The sequence below is a fragment of the Trichosurus vulpecula genome, chromosome 7 (assembly GCF_011100635.1).
Source record: "Trichosurus vulpecula isolate mTriVul1 chromosome 7, mTriVul1.pri, whole genome shotgun sequence".
NCBI lineage: Eukaryota > Metazoa > Chordata > Mammalia > Diprotodontia > Phalangeridae > Trichosurus > Trichosurus vulpecula.
The window spans coordinates 21,784,821-21,798,363 of record NC_050579.1 but is presented as its reverse complement, the minus strand read 5'-3'; the positions used below and the strand labels follow the sequence as shown (position 1 = coordinate 21,798,363).

The 13,543-nt window shown below is 43.4% G+C and overlaps 1 pseudogene; it reads right to left on the bottom strand.

Annotated features, from left to right (window-relative positions):
* Positions 1-3,006: 3,006 nt before the first annotated feature.
* On the bottom strand, positions 3,007-3,416 carry LOC118856071 (annotated as a pseudogene).
* Positions 3,417-13,543: the final 10,127 nt, after the last annotated feature.

The following is a 13,543-nucleotide window of genomic DNA, read 5'->3' as shown; positions in this document are numbered from 1 at the left end:
TTACAAAGTTTTGAAAGACAAAACACAGGAGACGGGAAGCGGCAGAATAACCTAGTCTGAAATGAGGTTAGGACAAGCCACCAAGGTTCCATTTGGGAAGTTAACCAGACTCAATGGATCGCTCCACCATGCCTGATAGAATCCAAATAGAGAACTATACCTGGAAGCTGGTTTACACTCAGGTATTGTAGAAAATCACAGCACTCCCAATTACGGGGAGTATACATTTAGGATATTCTCACCCAGACAGGAAACTGAGACAAGATTCTTGCCATCAGAATCAGGCATCTCATCAGACACCAGGCATGTGAGTGAGGCTGAGTCCATGTTGTTTTCTCTACATCAGAAAGAGATGACTCATGTGTGAAAGGTGCTGGCTCATTCCCCCCAGTCTTACAAAGGAATAGATTGAGTAAGCATTCAAACTCTGCTTCAGAGAGCATAACTCCGATGGGCTGGCCACGTTGTTCGAATGCAAAATGTCTGATTGCTGAAAAGACTATTTTATGGAGAACTCACACAGGGCAAGAGTTCACATGGTGGTCAGAAGAAGTAACAGAAGGACTCTCTCAAGGTCTCTCTCAAGAACTTTGGAATTGATTGTGTGACATGGGAGACATTGGCACACAAAGGACCGCTCAGCATGGCATGCCCACATCAGAGAAGGTTCTGTGCTCTGTGAGCAAAGTGAAATTGAAACAGCTCAAAAGAAACACAGGATGAGCAAGTTTGGAGTGTCCATCCCAAATGTTCACATGGACTATTTGTGTCAGACCTGTGGTAGAGCATTCTGAGCTCGTATTGGCCTGATCACAATGAATCTTGATTCAAGCGTAGTGATGTCATTTTGGTCCTCTTCAAGAATGAAGGACAACAACCAACAACAAAGGAATAGTATTGTATGTCAGGCAAGGTAGATCCCCCGGATTGTAGAGAGAAACCTCTCCTATGGGCAGGCCTGGGATTAGATATGTCATAGCAAAAGGATACCACTGGCCCAAATTAGGAATTTTCTCAGAAGGGGACTCCTGACCTTCTGGAGAATGACCTTGATGGGAAATCTGTATTATAAGTGTGCCAAAGGCATTATGGAATTGGAAAGCCTCTGATATACAAGAGAGCAACCGAGTAATGGCGAGACTCAGTGGAATAGCTTAGAGATTTATGGGGGGGGGAGGGCGGCCTGATGTCTATTTAACATGGACCTCACATGGCAGACTCATTTACTAAAACCTGAGCATTTTAGGGGTGGCGAAACACCAAGACCTACCAGGCATTGAAGAATTGATGGAATCAGGGTACATGATGGAAAAAAATCTCAGAAATATGAAGAAGAATCTCCAATGGGAAACCCCACTTTGAAATCAATTGGTCTAAAGAAACCACTAGAGGTTCAGAGCTGAAGGCAGAAGGCCTCAAGAAACATTTTGAAGGAAGGTACCATCGACAAAACTGGTCCTGACAGAAAGGCCCTGGGGCAAGGAAATGGGGAGAATAGACTGAAAGCCAAGAAGTGCCAATGGGAGAAAATCAGAGGGATGGAATTATCTTCTGTCAAAACTACAGAGAAGATGGCCCTGCACAGATCCCATAGAAGAGAATGTGGGTCTCAGAAGCCCCAGGAGCTAGAGGCCCTAGGATCAGCTTTGGAGAAAAGGAGATATAAGCCAACGAAGGAGATCCCCCAACCCTTCTACCCAATTACTGAGCAATAATTCCTAATATTCCTACTAATGATGTGTCTTTTCCATCTGGGTTCATGGGACCCCATCCAAAGTGAAGACTGAAGATATACACTACACTGCTGTCCAAACCAATGAAACCCAAGTGAGCAGTATGTTCCAGTGATTTTAGGAGAGACATTTGAAGAAGATGCCTCTAAAACAGGGCTTCTTCACCTTTTTTGTGTCATGGATCCCTTTGGTAAGATGGCAAAACCTATGACCCCCTCCTCAAAATCATGTTTGTTTTTTTAATAATTATACCTTATCTATTTTAACATTCTTTTGCAAATTTCGAGTTCCCAATTATCTCTATTCCTCCAGCCCCTCCCCCACCTATTGAGAAGGCAAGCAATAGGATATCAGTCATACATGTGAAGTCACACAAAACATATTTCATATTAACATGTTGGGGAAAAAGGCAAGAAAAATGAAGTAAATGGAAGAAATATGCTTGGTGTTCATCAGTTCTCTCTGTCTAGATTGTAGAAAAAAATTTCTTTTTTTAATATATTTTTTCAATTACTCATAAAAACAATTTTTAACATTCATTTTTTTAAATTTTGAGTTCCAAATTCTTTCCCACCTTCCCTCCCCTTTCTCCTCCCTCATTGAGAAGGCAAGCAATTTGATATAGGTTATACATATGCTGTCATGCAAAACATTTTTCCATATTAGTCATGTTGTGAAAGAAAACACAGATTCCCCACCTCATAAAAACACCAAGAAAAATAAATTTAAAAAATATGCTTCAATTTGCACTCAGATTCCATCAGTTCTTTCTCTGGAGGTGGATAGCATTTTTCATCATGGGGATTTTTTTTCAGGGGTGGGGAACCTGCAGCCTCAAGGACACATGTGGCCTTCTAGGTCCTCAGATTCCGAGTCCAGATTTGTTCTGTGAAGTTTGGATTCAGTCAAAGGGCTACACTTGAGGACCTAGAGGCCTACATGTGGCCTTGAGGCTGCAGGTTCCCCACCCTTGACAGACTTAGATCATTGTAGTGTTAACACTATCCAAGTTATTCATGGTTGATCATAGCTCAACGTTGCTATTACTGTGTTCAGTGTTCTCCTAGTTCTACTTACTTCACTTTATATCAGTTCATGTAAGTCGTTCCAGGATTTTCTGAAAGCATCTTGCTTAGCATTTCTTTTCTTCTTTCTTTTCTTTTTTTTTTAACATAAAGTGCTTTTTTTAATGAAAGAAATTTTAAGGAGATATACAGTCAGGCTCAAATTGTGCAGTTCACAAGCTTGGAAGGGAGGAGGAAAAAAGTCGTAATTAACCAAGGACTAAGCTGGACTTGCCACCAGCTGGATTTCTTCTGGATGGAGCTGGACTGAGAAGAGGTACAGCAGGCATAGATTTGTCTTCATTCTGTCCCAGGTCAACCTGCAAGTCAGCCTCCATATTTTCATGCATGTCACCTTCTCCCTTTGGACCTAAAAAAAAGTCCAGATGGTTCAGAATTGTCCCCTGCGAGACTGAGCCCTTGCTGACTCAGCCCAAGAAGGTTGATTTTCTTCAGGTGTTCCAAAAATATTAGATGCCATTTTGTTCTTTCTCGCTGGTTGTTCTGTAGGCTCATCAAAGCCCAAAGTAAAATTAGACCCATTTCCTGGAGGATATAACACCCAGGAGCTATTCCTGCCATTGGGGTCAATGCCCTTGAAGGTGATGGTGGTGGTCATGGTGAAGCTGGAGATGGACTAGGGTAGGGGGTGCAGAAGGGCAAACAGACAGAGAGTAGTGCAGCTCCTGGACAAGGTCCAACTGAACACACACACACACACACACACACACACACACACACACACACACAACCACCATCTCATGGCATTTCTTATAGCACAATCATATTCCACCACAATCACATGCCACAACTTGTTCAGCCATTCCCCAATTGATGGGCATCTCCTCAATTTCTAACAGAATAATGTTTTTAATACCATTTTAATATTTTTAACATTTTAATAACATTTGGTAATGTTATTAAATATATAAAATAAAATGCATAGGATTACAAAAGAAATGAATCGAATCAAAATATAATTTACAAAAATTGTGGTGTTGTTGTTTAAAGTTCACAAACTCCAGGTTGAGAATCCATACTCTAAAAGGATTTGGCTCTGGAAGGCCTTCTTGCAGAGGATCTCAGAGGAAGAGGAAGCTCCCCGTCCTCCAAAGAATGAGTAAAACCGCGAAACTGTCAGGTAAAGATAAGAGGAAGACGAGAGGAGGAGGAGGAGGAAGAAGAGGAGAAGGAGCTAATGATTCAAGGGATAGGAAAGCAACTGTTCATTGACCTGATAACAACAATACCAAGGTTTACTGTCTTCTTGGGGCAAGTATAAAAGATATCACATAAAACTTCCCAAGACTTAGCCGAGTAGATGACAATTACCTACTTCTGTTCATTCACATGGGCACAAACGTCACTGCCAGAAGGAACCCAACAAATATTGCAAATGATTATGAATATTTGGCAAGAAACTGAAGACCATAGGGGTACAGGTTGTGTTTTCCTCACTGTTGCCCATAGGAGACAAGGGATACAAAAGAGAAAGATTAATTTGGGAAGTGAACAGCTGACTAAGAAGATGGTGTATGAAAATAGGATTTGAATTTCTGGACCATGGCCTGAAATATAGGGATGACAGATTCTTGGCCAGAGATGGAATACACCTAACAAAGCCTGGGAAGAATGTATTTGCTGGATATCTTGAAAATCTAAGCAAAAGAGCTCTAAGCTACAAAGGAGGGGAAGGAGAATATTGCCTCTCTCTCCACCTCTCTCTGTCTCTTTCTCTCTGCCTCTGTCTCTGCCACTGCCTCTGTCTCTGTCTCCCTGTCTCCACCTCTGTCTCTCTGTCTCTTTCTCACACTTACTCACTCTTTCTTGATAGATAGAATAAGATAGATATATGCCCATACATACATGTCTATACATGTCTGAAACTAAGTAACATAGAAAGTATCTACAAAGGAGGGAAAAAAAATAAGAGTTAAGATACCCAGAAATTCATAGGAGATGAAATTCCAGAAAGTAGTCAATAGCAAAAAAAAAAACCCATGTCTTTCTATGTCTATGCACAAGTGCCCCAAATCAGGCAACAAACCAGGAGAACTAGGGGTCCTAATGCACGGAGGTAAATTCAACCTCTCACACTTTATGAGATGAAACTTATGAATGATCCATGGCTCTAGATGGGTATTTCTTATTCAAAACAAACAGAATATGTTAAAATGGGGGAGTATATTGTATATTATTGCATATTGCATATTACAAATGTAATGCATATACTCATGTAAGGAAACCAGAAACCAGAGGAGAAATAAGATAGAGAATATTTGGGTGAAGGTCATTTTGATTATGTTAAATTGAAAAGTTTTTGTATAAACAAAGCTAATGCAACAAAGATTAGGAGGGAAGCAGAAAACTGGGAAAAAATCTATACAACCAGTGTCTCTAATAAAGGCCTCATCTCTAAAATATACAGGGAGCTGAACCAAATTTATAGGAATACAAGTCATTCCTCAATTGAGAAATGGTCAAAGGATATGAACAGGCAGTTTTCAGAGGAAGAAACGAAAGATATCTATGGTCATATGAAAAAAAATGCTCTAAATCACTGTTGATTACAGAAATGCAAATCAAAACAACTCTTAGGTATCACATCTCTCCTGTCAGATTGGCTAACATGACAAAACAAGAAAATGATAAATGCTAGAGAGGATATGGGAAAATTGGAACATTGCTACATTGTTGGTAGAGTTGTGAACTGATCCAGTCATTCTGGACAGCAATTTGGAACTATGCCCAAAGGGCTATAAAAATTTGCATACCCTTTGACCCAGCAATACCACTTCTAGGGCTATATCCCAAAGAGATCATACAAGTGGGAAATGGGCCCATATGTACAAAAATATTTATAGTAGCTCTCTTTGTGGTGGCAAAGAATTGGAAATCAAGGGGATGCCCATCAATTGCAGAATGCCTAAACAAATCATGGTATATGAATTTAATGGAATGCTATTATGCTATAAGAAATGAGGAGCTGACAGACTTCATTACAACCTGGAAAGACTTATATGAATTGATGCAGACACACGGTCTCTGTGAGGACTAATTTTGATAGACCTGACTCCTCTCATCAATACAAGATTCAAAGACAGCTCCAAAAGACTCATGATGGAAAAAGCTATGCACATCCAGAGAAAGAATTACGGAGTCTGAATGGAGATTGAGGCAAACTTTTTGCTCTCTCTTTTTTTTCCTTCTTTTTTGGTTTCGTTTCTCCTCTCTCATGATTCATTCCATAATTCTTCACAACTGGACTATTATGTAAATAAGTTCAATGAGAAGTTAAATGTAGAACCTACATTGGATTACATACTGTCTTGGCGGGGGAGGGGGGAGGAGAGCGAGGGAGAGAAAATTTGGAACCAAAATACCTGTGGAACTGAATGTTGTAAACTAAAAATTAAAAAATAAATTAAAAAAAGGAAATGATTTTGCCATTGTAGTATACTAAAGACCACCTGGACAGAAAGAGGAAATAGATGAGGAGTATGGAAACAGATAACTAACCTAGCACAAAGGCATGATGTAGTCGAGATGGAGGATTTCAATTATTCAGACATTTTCCAGAATTCTTTCTATGTCAAAAGCAGAACAGTTAATAATTTCTTGACTTGCCTTAGTGATAATCTAATCCTTTGAAAGATGAAGGAACCAGTGAGGAGAAAATTTCTTCTAGATCCAATTGTCTCTAAGAGGGAGGAACTGGTTGCTGAGGTGGAAACAACGGGAATCCTGGGAGGAAGTAATAGAGGAGAGGGAATCCAGGTATAGTCTGACATGTACCCTAGATTTTGGAAAGAGTTTTCAAGAGCTTAAGAAGAAATGTGGATAGGATCCCAAGGACTAGAGTGCTGCAAGGGAAGTCAGTATAAGAAGGATGAAACTCCAAAGACACAAAGGGAAGCAGCTCAATGATGAGGGAAAATGGGATGTGTCTGAAGAGACCCATTGGGCGCCCAAGGAACTCATCAACCAATTCAGTTTTCAAAAGGAAACGAAAGCAAGACCAGTTAATGGAGGATAAATCTAAAAGGGTGGTGTAGTCTCATAAAAAAGTGTGAGGAATGCTAAAGCTCAGAATGAGTTGGAGCTGCCAAGGGAAGCTAAAAACAAAAAGGGGAGGATAGCTATATTAGGTGGAAAGAGAGTTCAAGAAAAAGAACCAGAACTTTGCTTGGGGTAGATGAGTCAAAGATAACTGACAAAAGCTCAATTATTTTTTGCTTCTGTTTCTCTGCCAAGCAGAAAGAGCCTTGTACTACAGATGGCAGAACAAAAATGGCTGATGGGGGGTCGATAGCCATGATAAGTAAGGAAATAAGAGAATGCCCAGCTTCCCTTGATAAATGGCCCAGTGAATTACATCCTCAGGTACTGAAAGAGCCGATGGATGTGATCGATGATCCTCTATCAGTGATCTTTGGAAGGGCATCAGAAGCGAGAGAGGTCTCACAAGACTGGGGAAGGGCAAATGTGGTCACCATTTTCATAAACGGGAAGAAACAGAGTCTGACCCCAAATTGAATGCTCAGTCGGCTCTTCTGATTCCTTAGGTTTGGGAGTCAATGAAAATCATTTTCTCTTGAGTCACTGAAGACTCCCCTAACCCCTACCCCCCAGAGAGAGCTCCCCATGAGGGCAAACTGTGGCTTTTGACAAGGGAAACCAGAGAAGCCAGAGTCCTCTGGGAGGCAAGGATTTCATTGCCCTGTCTGTGGGAATCAAAGACATCTTCCCGGGCCTGGACTGCCTCTATATTCTCACAGCTGGGAGAAGTCTGTATGAACACAAAGGAACTGGGAAAGGAGGCTGCCCACCTTCAGGGCCTCCCCCTCAGGGAAGACTCCTGGGTTCTGTGACAAAAGCACCCACTCAGCTCTGTGTGTGAGTGTATGTGTGCGTGTATCTGGAAACCACACAAAGCCCCTGTCATTGGGAAGCTGGGGAGATGGAGAGGGACAGCTATATAGCTGTGGGGCTGGTTAGGGAGGTGCTCCTTCATTTGCACTTTGCCCCAGCCTGCTCTGCCTTCCCCTTTGCTCTCTGGATTCCCAGTTTCATCACTCATTCATTCATTCATTCGTTCATTCATTCCACACACGTTTGCTAAGCATGTGCTGTGTGTAAGGCACGGTGAGCTGTCACTGTTGTTCAATTGTTTCAGTCCTGTCTGACTCTTCGTGACCCCATTTGATGTTTTCTTGGCAAAGATACTGGAGGGTTTGCCATTTCCTTCTCTGGCTCATTTGACAGATGAAGAAACTGAGGGAAAAAGGATTAAGTGACTTGCCCAGGGTCACTCAGCAAGTCATATTTGAACTCAGGTCCTTCTGACTCCAGGACTAAGACTCTATCCACTGAGCAACCTAGCTGTCACTGATACAAAGTTCAATGTTATGTTGTACCTTTCCTGATCCCCCTAGCTACTGGTGCCTCCACACACACCCCGCCATGTCACCGTGCATCTATTTCATATATGCCCCTACCTATAAAGACTAGATTATAAGCTTCTTGAGGGCAGGAACTATGTCATTCTTGCCTTTTCACCCCAGGCCTTAGCCTGGTGCCTGGATACAAAATAGCCTTGTCCAAAGCTTGAGCTTAGCCCTGTATAGGGTAGCTCAGCAAATGGGCCCCTAAACTGAGGGCCAAGCAGCTTGGAACACTTCCAATGACTCCGTATTAACTGTGTCTATCAGCAAGTGGAAGCAACCACCCACCAGGGCTCCCAGCAGCCCTAAAGAGGCCAGTGTCAGAGTTCAGTCTGCTCTTTCTTGCCTAGTCCCTGTCCCAGAAAAGAAATCCCCTAAAAGATAGGCCCAGAGACTGACCTGGGAGATTCCCTTCCTTATGGAGGAGACATGATCCCTGCCCTCTTTTTAGACATTCATTGGCTCATAACTCTAGAGCTTTGAAGGACCTCAGAGACCATCTAATCCAAACTCCTATTTTTACAAATGAGGAAACTGAAATACAGAGGGTTTAACCAAATGTTGGAGCTGGGATCTGAGCAAGGCCCTCTCACTGCAGGACTCTCTCATTTCATGCTTCCTCTTTAGGCCTGAAAATCCTCTTACAGATCACAGTCTCCCATCCTCTCCCGGGACCTCATCTGCCTCTAGACCTGCCTTTGCCCTCATCAGGACCTCCAGGTCTTGTCTCTCTTTCAATTCTCCCAAGCCCTCCCCTGTTTTCTGACCCTCCATGCTTATGTAACTCAGGTTTCCAGCCAAGCCCAGGACATTGTGCATGTTGCCGCTTATACATGACCCCAGATTGGTAGAGAGAATGTTAACACAAAGCTTCAGACCTGCTCGTGGGGCAGAGTTGGTACAAGAGCTTTAGAAAGAGAAGACATTCTTTCTTGGAGAGATTCTTTGGATCCAGATCCAGAAAGGAGTTGAAACACTGGAAGTTGCAAGCATGTACCTCTCACATAGGTCCTCAGCCCTGTGTCGGCATTCTCTCCAGCAACCCAAAGTCTTGCCTAAACAGCAGTTTGCAAAATGTCCCAGGCTTGGCTGGAAAACTGGGCTGTATGTGGAGCCCTCCCCGCCTTGTTCCTTCCATTGTCCCAATCTTGACTCACCTCCATTATTTTCTTTTTCTGCTCCTGGTCCTAATCGTTGGATGTAGCTGAAAGAAGTCACAAGACTATTCTAAAATGTACTCTGTAAAATTTCTCATCTCCCATCACCTCAGCACAGTTCCATGGCAATCCTTTTCTTCAGCTCTCATTAACTATCACCCTCCCCAGTTCCCAGCCTCACCCCCATCCTCCTGCCTACAGCTGAGCTCCCCTCCTGCTTCACTGAGATTGAGGCCATCTGTCTGGAGCACCCTCCCATCCCCTCTAGTGTACCTCAGAACTCGCTCTTGCTTTACTCAGCTGCGGCTGCTTCCCCTCCCAGACTCAGAAGATGCAGCAGCCCTCTGGCTAAAGTTAACTGCTTCACTTAGGACTTTCATTCCAGCCCTTCTCTATGACCTTGCTCCACCTATCATTCCTTCTCACCCATCTTCAAGCTCCCCCCATACTGACTTCTTCCCTCCTTCCTACAAATATGGCAGACATAGAGATTAGGAATGCAGCTGCATAGAGGTGATAACCAAAACCCTGGCGAGAGATGGGATTCCCCTACCACTACCCCCAAAATAAAAAATTTCCCCTAACCTGGTTACATTCTCAAGCCAATATCCTACGTGTTTCCTTCTCTTCATTATTAACTTCTAGAAAGAGTAATCTACATTCACTAACTACCCACTCAGTCCCCTGGCATCTGGTTTCTGTTCCCATTGAAACTTTAATGGATCCTTGATCTCGGTGATGTGAACATTTCCTCCAGTGATACAGTCCAAACTCATCCTTGCTTTCTCATCCCACATGACTCTTACTCTTGCACTGTCCTCCCTTGAACCCTACTATCAAGTGCATAGAACCCAGTGCAGTCCTATGGCTGCCTACCCCTCATCCTTCATCCTAGCTCCACCAGTAGGTCCATGACAGCTGCATGCATTCTACTGAAACTGCACTCTCTCTCCCTCTCCCTCCCTCCCTCCCTCCCTCTCTCTCTCTCTCTCTCTCTCTCTCTCTCTGTCTCCCTGTCTCTGTCTCCCTGTCTCTGTCTCTCTACCTCTCTCTGTCTTTGTCTCTCTTTCTCTCTCTCTCTCTCTCTCTCTCTCTCTCTCTCTCTCTCTCCCCCTCTCTCTCCCCCTCTCTCTCTCCCCCCCTCTCTTTCTCTCCCTCTCTCTCTCACCGCCAATGACCTACTGATAACCAAATTTGAGAAGAAGATCCACTCAACTCGATCTCTAAATCCTAAGATTTCTATAAAGGGGCAGAACAGAGTCAGACATAATTTTTGTGAAATCAGCCAGATACCATTGTTCACTGTCCCCAGGACTGAGTTAATTGGCCACCTATGGCACTCTAGGTAACTTTGAGGGGTGTGTTGCTGCCTAAGCTTCAGCAAAAGACCCTTTAATGTCTTCCTCTAGCCCGTGTGAGCTCCTTTTCTCCTTCTAGACAAATACCCTCCTCCCCTTCCAGGCAGACCCTAGCTGGACCAGCATCCCAGCTCCAGCCCTGGGGCCCCGAGTTTATGATTGGCCAGAGTTCCACTCTTTTAGCCAGCCAAGGCCAGAGCCCTAGTCCTACTCTCTGGCCATCTTCCTGCTATGCCACCACAGCATATAGCCAAATCAACACTGCCATTCCTGAAATGGAAACTCAATCAATTGCCCTATGTCTCCACTTACCATCCCTGTAACTTCCCAAGGCAAGTCACCCTTTCCTGGCTGCCACTCCAAGAAGTATGGGATAAGAGAAAGAGTCCAGATTCGATGGTCAGAACATCAGATGGTCAAATGGTCAGAAGTCTCAAGTTCAAATTTTGTCATAGATGCTTACTACCCATGTGACCGTGACTGAATCACCCAAACCTCCTGGATCTTTCCTCACCTATAAAATGAAGGCATTGGCCTCTGATGCCCCTTCTAGGTTTGGAGCTATGATCTTCTGAGTCTCTGATGCCACCTGAGTAACCCTGGAAACTTTGTTCACATCTCTGAGCCTGTTTTCTCATCTGTGAAATGAGGGTTTCCAACTAATCGGCCTCTCAGAACCCTTCTAGATCCAGAATCCTTTCTATATGTGCTATCGTTTCCTTTTTGAAACGGAAACTCTTTGAAGGCAGGAATTACTGTGTTTTTTGTGTTTTATCTCCAGTAATAAGCACAGTTATTGGCACATAATGAGCATTAGGTAAATATTTTTCTATTTATATATTCATTCAGAGACCTAGCTTGGAAAACCAAATTAAAAGTTATTGCAGTAGTGCTAAGGTAATGAAGAAGGGTGGCAGCCACGTGAGTGAAGAGAAAGGACAAATGCCAGAAATCAAGTCTATCCTCTTCTTTATACAGATGAGGAAACTGAGGCCCAGGGAAGTTAAATGACATGTCCTAGGTCATACAGGTAGGAAGTGACAAAGGCAGTTTTAGAACCCAGGTCCTCTGGGCACATTGAATTTGAGACTCTGTTTGGATTTCCTATTGGAGATGTCCAGTAGAAAGTTGGCAACATAGGAGTGGCATTCAGGAGAGAAATTATTACTCATCCATCAACCTCGTCTCATCCAGGACATCACATGGGGCCTTCATGGCACTGAGGCAACCTCTCTAAAAAATGTGGGTGATGCGGAAACTCAGTTCGATCCAATCCAATGGCACTACTTGGCACCTGATTAAGGAAAGAGTTAAAGGTGATTCTGAGCTTTCCCTATGTAGGGAAGTCATTGATAAAAGAACAGAAGTTGAAAAGAAAAGGAGGTTTTAGGGAAAGGTGAGAAAGTCTGCTTTGAGGTAGTCAGTGGAGATATCTAGGGGGAGATAGCTAACTAAAGGAAAGGCTAGAGATGAGGGAATCAATGAACAAGATGAACTCCCCACCAACCTCCTTTTCTTCCCTTAAGACCAGTTCTAATCTCCTTTGAGAAGATGACTGTGCAATGCTTACAGAAAATGCCCTTCTATGATATTAGAGGTTCCCAGTTGGACCCCCAATGGGAACCCAGGATCCCTAGTCCTGTCACCTCCATGGCTAAATCCCACTGAATACTCTCTCACCTATGTTTTGAGAGACCAAAGCAGCTGGTGTGTGATGGGGAGTAGAGACCAGAACCCTAGGATAGGCGATAAGGTTCTGGGGTTCTTTGATTAGAAATTGTTGACCCTCTCCATATTCCTACCTCTTTGAAGGGCTAATTCGAGGCAATAAGAATTTTTCTTTTATTCCTTTAGGGAATGCCCATATGTTTTACAGTCTCACAGTTGAAATGAGAATCGAACACAAAAGACAACCGGATAACACAGCATGGCAACATGGGAGATGCAGACAGTAAGTCCCACATGACATCAGAGAAAAGAATGGCCTGTGGAAGAGTCAATTGGACCTGAACTGGACCTTGAAGCATAGGTAAGGTCTGGAGACAGAGGGGGATATTCTCATGCAATTAGAAGGGGCAGGGAGAAAACTGACATTGTGTGCTGTACTTGGACTCACCAGACAAGTTGGGATCATGCCTCAGGTACTACCCATGTGACCTTGGGCAAATCACAACCTACCTGGGCCTCTGTAAAATGAAGGGCCTGGACTAGAAGGCCTCTGAGGGCCCTTCCAACTCTAGCTCAATGATCCTGCCTCTTAATTATGTGCTTCCTGAAAGGGACAGAAAAAGAACATTGGTGTAAGGAACAATGATAAAAAACCAGCTCGAGGAAAAAACTGTCTCCTCAGCTAAAAATGCTTGAAGAGAGATTCAAACTGTTCTAAAGACCTGAGAGAAAACTGGGCCTCAGACAAATGAACTGAGAATCTCTCTGAAGGAAGAGCACTGAGTTAAAGGGTGGCTACAGCTGCAATGCATTGTGGGCCATCAGTTAATTTGCATGTGACTGTATTCAGAATCTTCAGGATATGGCTGATAAACTATTAATCAAAAAACTCCTTGGGGAATATGCAGTGATTACATAAGGATTGATCCAAGGTCCTGGCCAGTTCTAAATCTTTAATCCCCGGCTTCTAGGATTTGTGGAGAATAACTCCAATCATTAGGGGCAGGGGTAAGAGGGGAGAGGGCTCCAAGATTTCTGTGGAAATGAAGAGTCACAGGCTTTTAAGACTCTCTAGGAAGGTCTCTTGGCTAGGACAGAGTGTCCTCCCCAGGCTCCAGG